Source organism: Fundulus heteroclitus, chromosome 19 (assembly GCF_011125445.2).
Source record: "Fundulus heteroclitus isolate FHET01 chromosome 19, MU-UCD_Fhet_4.1, whole genome shotgun sequence".
Taxonomy (NCBI): Eukaryota; Metazoa; Chordata; class Actinopteri; order Cyprinodontiformes; family Fundulidae; genus Fundulus; species Fundulus heteroclitus.
In genome coordinates this window covers 18,581,390-18,590,483 of record NC_046379.1, presented here as the reverse complement: position 1 = coordinate 18,590,483, position 9,094 = coordinate 18,581,390, and positions in this window count along the sequence as shown.

The following is a 9,094-nucleotide window of genomic DNA, read 5'->3' as shown; positions in this document are numbered from 1 at the left end:
TGTTTAAATGACAGATTAGGAGGGTAACTTGATTTGTGTCCAATACTGTATGTAGTGTCTGTTACCAATCTAATAAAGCAGATCTCCCCGCCCCCCCTTTGCATCTTCCTCTCAACCCTTTTCCTCCTCCACATACACGGCTTCAGCTCCCCCATCCTGTATCTGCAGCAATAAGTGCCGAGTTTAAAGATGGAAACAGGCAAGGGAGGGGGGGACGAGGGGAGCTTGTATTCTGCGTCTGTAACATGATTGCAGGTAGGGACCACCAAGGCCTCCGCATAATTGAATTGCGAGGCTTGAAAGCTGCTGGGTTTGGCGAGGCGCTCATCGACTCATTGATCGGCACAGAGGGGCCTCAGAAATATGCCTTGCAGTCGCGGCCAATCAATCAAACAATTAGGCCCGGCCTCTTTCGTTGGCCGTGCTCCATTTAAGCCTAACCCCAAAGCTCCCGGTCCCTGTTCATCCCAAATTAAATGCTGCTCTCGCCACAAGGAGCCCCCTCTCCTTCCTCTGTGCGCCCTGGCCCTTTTTGCACCCTGGGAAAAGGTGGCTTTGCGTTGACATTTTGCACAGTTGCCAGCTCCGTAAAGCCTCTGTGTCAGCTGTGACAATGCATAATCCTTGCTCTGCAGTCTGTAGGCACAAGAGATTCTCGTGGCTGTGCTTTTCCCGCTGAAATCCTAGCATGTTCCACCAGATTTTAGAAGCACAAGCAATAGTTATGTCAGCTCTTGTGTAACTTGAAAGCTGACACAGTTAGGAGAAAGGTATATGATTCGTTCGACAAGAAGAGGCGGGGGTCATCAGGGTGGCCTTTTCCCTGCAGCAAGCCCCTCCTCCTGCTGTCTCCTTTTCTGCCAACCTTCTCTCTTTTTTCCCCGCTTTCCTCCGTCCACACGGAGGGTAAAAACCTGCACCAGCAGTGGGCGGATTATTCCTTGATCGCGCCTGTTTGACGGGAATCCACAGCTGCCATCCTATGGCCATATGGCATTATCAGTTTTGTTTACTATGGCGGCGCCTGTCACCTTAAGACCTCGCCTCCCTCGCATGCCGCCCCGGCAAGCATCTGTCAAAGGGTCTAGTGAGGGTTTAATATCGCTGTCTCATTTACACTATGCCATTTTGCTTCCCTTCTCCCTCCTCTTACTCTTTCCTTATCCCACTCTACCCCCTCATGTCTGCCCTCCTTCTGTTTCATTGCAGACATTTAGGTGGGTAACATTTAGAAGGGTTTTAGGGGGATTGAAACCTCCTGGGTGTCTGCCGATACCTCCCACCCCACCCCCTTCCTGTAAGGCAGGGATAGTGCGTGATAAATCAGACACACCTCTTCTTCTGGAATGTGTCCTTAATCTTTCCAAATGGCCACCTGGCCTGATTTGTGACCTTGAAGAAGAGTTGTGAAGATGTGTGATAGGAGGAGCAGCAGGATGTGCATACACAAGAGAAACGATATGCACCTGTACAATTGGTTCAGACACACACACACACACACACACACACACACACACACACACACACACACACACACACACACACACACACACACACACACACACACACACACCTGTGTTTTACAGACTTCCTGAGGACCTTGCATTTTCTTCCATTCGTTTCCAGTCAAGAGAGAGAAGGGTCTTTAATGCATAGAATGGATGTGATCACACACACACACACACACACAAACACGCGCACGCACGCACGCACGCATGCACACCCACACACTAAAGATGTGATTAAATAAAATGAAGGAAAAATCTGATGTAAGTAGACAAATACAGATATTTGTTATATTGTTTGACCTGTCCTACTCCAAGTCACAGCACATTCATTCTATTATGAATGTGCTGTTATCTGTTCCAGCTCCAAAATACCAATTAGTTTAATGTTACAGGAGCCAGAACACAAAGGCCGACTTTTTTTTATTTTTTTTATTCCAAACTAAGAAGACTTTCCAATTTTTTCAGCATTTCCCATTGTTTGCCTGAATATACGCAGGATTTTTCGGAACCAGTGAGCAACACGGCATAAATGTTACAAGGGGCTGCCCTATTCACAAAAGAGGGTTACACCTTGTATTAGCAGCATGCAAATAATTGTGCCTCTGGTGATTTTGTTGAAAGCTATTGTTTTTAAATATGCTATAAGGCGTTTTATGCATCTTTACCAGAGGTAGCATTGAACTTTGCAGACACTGTACTTGCTGGTTTTCAGCGAAACTATTGTCACAACTTTTAAAGGAGAACATTTCTGTCATATTTAACTCAATCCCAGGTGCTGCTAAAGCTTATTTTAGCCGGGCAGCACTGATCACATGCCAAGTAATTTTTAGAAGAGTGATGTGTCCTTTGCATGTACCTTTTGAAGTTTATGTTGCCTCTCTAAAATGTGAGTCTTATGATTTAAATATGAGTAGTTTTGTTCAGAGTTTGGGCAGTAATTAATTCTTCAAAATTAATTACAGCTTCTGTGGGAAATGTTTTAAATGTCAAAGGGCACATCCCTATATGTTTGATACAGAGTGCACTATGCATCTTTATTCTGCCAATCAACTACATTAAATGAGGTTTTTAGGTAAAGGAGAATAAGGATAAATGCAAACAATCGTTTAAGGGTTGATAAGAAAAATGAAATGTATATAATTGTTTTGAAAAGGGTTTCTATATTCATATGCTGAGCTGCAGGACAAAAAAAATAGATCTCTTGCTTAGTGATTATTATTATGCTTCCAGTCACCAGCAAGCTAAAAAGAGGACCTAGTTAATTACTTCTGATAATGTTCCTCAGGCCTTGAGATATCTCCCACCAGGGTGGAGGAGGGGCTAATTTCATTAGATAATGCGTCTTCTTTCCCTGTAAGAATCACTTTTAGTTGCAGGCATTTCATATTCACTTTGTAATGAGCAACAGTTAATGATGAACATATGTCTGATGTACCCGTAGAATTCATTTAGGTTAATACATATATTTGGATTAAGTTAAACATATTAATCAGTCCCATAATGTATGGAGACGCGGAAACTTTTACAACTATCAATCGACAGAATCCAACACGACTTGGTGAACTGTAAAGCCTACCAGTGGTGTTTTTCAATATCACTGATCTGTGTGTGTGAGTAATGGCACAAAGAAGGGAGGTAGGACACAGAAAAGAGAAGATGGATAGGGGAATAAGAAAGAAAATGGGGAATAAGAAAGAAAATGACACAAAGAAGGGAGAACAGAAGAAAGAAGCATCCAACAAAGGACAGACAGAAAGAATGGAGTTATGATGAAAGGATGGAAAGATAGGAGGAAGAAATGATAGAAAGACACAAAAGGGGAAAAGTAAAGGCAAAAGGAAGCAAAGAAGGAAGGGCATGAGGAAGAAACAAGGAAAAGGGAAGCATGAGGGAGAAATGAACAGTTACACAATAAAGAATAAGGATATATACTATCTATTTTCTGTACTTATACTAACTACAGCTGTAACATAATAAAATCAAATTGCATAAAAAGTCATCAGAATAATATATATATATATATATATATTATATTCTATAGTATATGTATATATATATATATATATATATATATATTATATAATATATATTTATATATGTATGTATTATATATTATATATATATATATCTGTAATATTATGTATGTAATATGTATCGTATATATAGATATATATTATTATTGATATATATATATATGTATGTATATGGTATATATCTATTCTATATGGTAGTTAATATGAATATATATATATATATATATAATATTATATATATAATTCGATAAGTTATATATTAGCTCTGTATATATATCTATATATATATATATATATATATATATAGACAGAGGGAACACATATGTATATCTGTTATATATATATATATATATATATATATATATGAGCACAGAGGGAACACATATGTATATATGTATGTATATATGTATGTGTGTGTGTGTGTGTGTATTAGCAACATGTGAATCTGTAACTTTAAATTTTACCTGTGACAAATATTAACTCACTTAATTGGCTCAGGCCCTTTTTGTTTTGTTGCTTGATTGTTTTTTTTTTTACCATAAGCTAGAAAGGAACATGTTTTTTTATACAGTCTACATTAGGGCACAAATCGATCTTGGATGTGAATATTCAATAAATAACCTATATCCATGATGAAACTCTATTTAGTACATGGTCTTGTTGCTGAAATGCTAAGATATTCACTACCTTTATATAGGGAATTATTGATTTTATTCCTAATGTTGAATCAAATATGGTATTCCTGTGGTTGGTTTCTCTATGTGGTGTGTCAGACGATGCCCATATGATGACTTGCGGACCGCTGTAAGCAAAAAATAAAAAAAGAATCCATGAAACAGTGGTTTCTAATTTTCACGCTGTGATGAGTTAAGTCGGACTGCAAGCCTGTGCTCGTGCGGCCATCTGGGAGAAGACGGGGAGCATTCAGAAAATCGGAGTTGCACCACATCCTGCGGAGAGCACATGTACAATTTAATATTCTTTGGAAATATGTGAAATGTGAGAGGGATTATGGAAAATGAATGAGCCCATGCTGAAAGCTCTGGATCAGCTAAGTTTTCCCTGAGGCTCAATCTCACAGCACTTTGAGGAGGAGAAGGGTAAAATTTAAACTGCAGGGTTATATGATAGAGAGTATGCTGGTGAAGATTCTCAGTCATCCAGGTCATGGTCATTCCAAAAAAGGTAAAAAACAAAGCAACTGGACTTGTTTTCCGTAGTTGAAGACGTTTCGCTTCCTCTCCCGGAAGCTTTCTCAATTCAAAAAGTCTGGAGTAATGATGAGTAACAAGCTTTATACCATACCAAACAAAGGCCTGTAATGGCTTTTGTTTATACCATACCAAACAAAGGCCTGTAATGGCTTAGATAACATGCAAATTCAACCGAAACAGGACCACCCCTTAGTAATGGGCGGTTACTAACCTAAGGTTACTAAGGTTACAAACCTAAGATGAGCGGAGTGGTGTATGCAGTTCAGTGCAGTGAGGAATGTTCTGATCTTTATATTGGAGAAACCAAACAACCTCTCCACAGACGCATGGCTCAACACAGGAGAGCTACCTCCTCAGGTCAAGACTCTGCGGTCCACTTACACCTAAAGGACAAAGGACACTCTTTTGAGGACCAAAATGTTCACATTTTGGACAAAGAAGACAGATGGTTTGAAAGGGGTGTGAAGGAAGCCATCTACGTCAAGAGAGAAAGACCAACCTTAAACAGAGGAGGAGGCCTTAGGTTCCAACTCTCAAAAACCTATAACACAGCTATAGGATTAATTCCAGCCAATCGTCAACTTAACTCTCACCCTCATTCAGGTGATTAAAACATTGTCCCTTTAAGCCAAGCCAATAACACTCTAACGACTCCTCGTTACAGAGGAGTGGACCAGTTTCGGTCCATTCCGCTGGCTTAATGGTTTTTACGACCGCCCATTACTAAGGGGTGGTCCTGTTTCGGTTGAATTTGCATGTTATCTAAGCCATTACAGGCCTTTGTTTGGTATGGTATAAAGCTTGTTACTCATCATTACTCCAGACTTTTTGAATTGAGAAAGCTTCCGGGAGAGGAAGCGAAACGTCTTCAACTACGGAAAACAAGTCCAGTTGCTTTGTTTTTTACCTTTTTTGGAATATGATAGAGAGCTTATTCTTTTTTGGTGGATCTCTCCTCATTAAGACTCATTTTACCCATTAGTTATAGCTCCTTTAAAGCAAGGCAACGGTTTCCAAATGTATTGATTCATAAATGGAAAAAAGGAAAGTATTAACTCATGTATTCATTTTTGTAATAATTTTTCTTTAACCTTCATGAATGTCCTACCCCAGCTCTATCTCCAGAGCCTAGCCTACCTCACCGTGTTTCTGCAGAAGATCAATAACAGAATTGCTTTTTTTTTTAACCCTTTATTGCAAGTAGAATCATGTGCATTTAAGGTCTGCGCAGATATAGGAGTATCTCTGCACTTTGGGAAATATGTACAGTCTGTCCTCACAGCTGCATAAAAACCCTGAGCAGGGATAACACCGTCAGTATTTGAATTTCTGATGAGAAGTCTGTTTGGCTCTATGTCAGCGACCAGGTGACCTTCAGTCACATCCACCTGAAACATGCATAGATTCCTGTGAGGGGGAGTGTAGAAATGAGGGCGGGCGAGGGGATTGGTGGTGTCCTAGTTCAGTTTACTTGCTCAATTTATCTGCGGTCCTGCCTCTGAAACAGATAGGTTCACATATTGGACGGAGTAGGGGTTAGAGGACAACAAAGAACTCATGAAGGAAAGAAAATATCTATAAATGATTCAAAGACTGAGAAGAAGGAATTGGGAATAGATTAAGTGTAGATTGAAAAATATACAAGAGGACCCTCTAACTGTTCAGTTTACATTCTTTTTACAATGGCACAACTATGATTGCGTTAATGGAAACCTTCCCACAGATTTCTTTGTGTAAGCTATCCTTGAACAAGTTTGGTTAAAAACTAAAATCTTGTGTTAAGCATGTTTCAAATCAGAATCCTCTTTGATTGTGCACAATCAAGAATTTTGACTTCAGGTGACTGTACAGACATTTTTGTATGCATATATGACAGAAAAAGGGTGCAACATGCTTGTTTTATTTCACAGCAGAGTAGCTGACTACCCAGGCTGTAAGATGTTCATTGTGTTCATTAGAGAGAGAGACCCTGTGGGAAGAATCTGTCTCTGTGGAATGAATTAAGGTGCTTCTTATTAAATGTTTGCTTGGATCTAGATTGGACATTTTCATTGACTGCCTAACCTTTGTCTTTCTATTTAAAAACTTATTCAGTAACAGTTGGAGGGTTCAGGTAGCGCTACGACCACCTACCCTGTTTCTGCTCTGATGTGGAGGATCATCCTGCAGTTTTGTCAGAGCAAATCTTATGAAGGGAGTGGTGTATGAATGAATGAAGATTGTTGAGACAGTTGCGCAGTCAAGTTCAAAATACAGACAAAACAACTAAAAATTTAACTCAGATGTCACCCGCATGTCAGCAGATGCTCTGTGCATAAGCTTGTTTGAAATAATTTGGCTGAAAATGAGATTTCATTCAAAATGCACTTTGAATGTGCGGAAAAGTAACTAAGCAGAGGAGTTGTGAACATGCAGATTTTCTCTGACAAGTTTAGTGATTTGAAAAATGAATGAATTAGTCAAACCAAATATTTATCCTCCCATTTGTTTGAAGCCAGAAAGGCTTCATTACTCACAGTCAGAGCAGAGGCTCTCCCCCTATTACTGTAACTCAGAGGAGCTTCTACTGTGCCACTTTGTTTGCTGTGCCCACGCCTTTACCACAAATCCATGCTGTCAACCTCAAGGCAATTTAACATGCACATGTTGATTGTTAAAGAAAAACAGTTACAGAAGTTTGCCAATTATTTAGTATTTTAATAAAGATTGACAATGATGTAAATAAAATGCAAATTTTATAGTTATAATAAAAGTCTTACAGGTTTGCAGCCCTCCACATCATGAATATCAGTCTCACAGTGTTAGTTGCTGATTAGTAAAAAAAAAAAAAAAAAAGGATTTATTTTCTAGGGAATATGATGGTGTTGTTAATTTTTGTTCTGTTTCTTTACATTTTTGTATTAAGTTGACCTCAGGCAAACGTCTGACAAGTAGAAAAACTGAAAGACAAATTTACTTAGACATGGATATGCTAAATGAACCAAAAGACCAAAATGAATGCAAACGCAAGAAGTTTTGATAAACCTTTAAAAGGCACCGGAATGATAGTTCTTGTGGTAAATTATACCAGCATAAAAGCCCCATCTAAATTTTAAACCTATCTATGTTACATGTTGCTGTTGCATATCAGACCATAAGCCGAATGAGGTGTCTAAAACTGTCCATTTTGATCACTGCAACTTGTAGATTCAAATCTAGTCAGGCGTCCGCCTGTCTGCCTGGAACTCTACTGGCCACTGTTCAAATGTAATGACCAGTCAATTAGATATAATCTGTCATCAACTATGACTGTTTTGCATGCCTCCCATTTTGAAAAGAATCCAGATGCAGACCTCGCTTCTCCGGCTGCTCATCTGAAATGATTCCTCAAGACTCTCTGAAAAAAGTGGACATGTTGACCTTTGCAAAAAGATTAATCTTTTCCCTGCCTTACCATGATACACAATAAAAAATAATAAAAGCAATGCATTAGTTTAGTTTTGTGCCATGATAGAGCTCTGATACCTGGTTCTTGCGTTTTATTGGTGTAAGAAAGTAAGTAGGTGAATAATGATCCAGCATTGGCTTCTTGCTGTTTCATATGCAATTCAATCTACACTTTTATTATGTTGCTATACTTGTTTTTAAGATGTCACACAACACCGCAGAACAAGCATTATAATGTTGAGACCCAAATACCTCACATATTCACAATTTTGCGGATATTAAGCAACCCCTACTCAAAAAGCACAGGAAGTTACCCAACTTCATAATATCTGACACAGACTTTCTGCACTCATATAGATTCACTCTTCTCAGTATGCCGAATGCTTAATTTGACTTCAGGAGTCTGGCAGTCAGACCAATTTTCTCATAATTGATTTATCCATCCATTTTCTAACCATTCAATCTTTGCCTATCTCCAGGCCTGCCCTGCAGCGAGAAGTTGGCAGTTCGACAAAGAGCAACACATACTTTAGAAACTTAACATGAATTGAGTTACCCTAAATCGGAATAATTTCTAAACATTTAAACACATCATTTTAGATACGCCAACATGGATAGCAAAATAAATTGTGCTCAATTAAAAAGAAAAGGCTTAAAGGTTACTTTATGCTTGACAAACGTACGGTTCACGCGCATATGAGACGTGTGAACACAACGTCTGTAGCATTTATGCTCTGTGCAGCTTTTCCTCCGATGTAGCACTATTCTCCCAGACTCTAGAATGCAAAGCTAGGCTCCCACACCAAGCGTACTACACCTCACTAGATGTAGAATTGTGAAACACAGTTGTTTCCAACATTTAAGCCTCTTACTTTCTTCTGAGAGTGACGGTGATTTCTGTCCAGGAATTGCT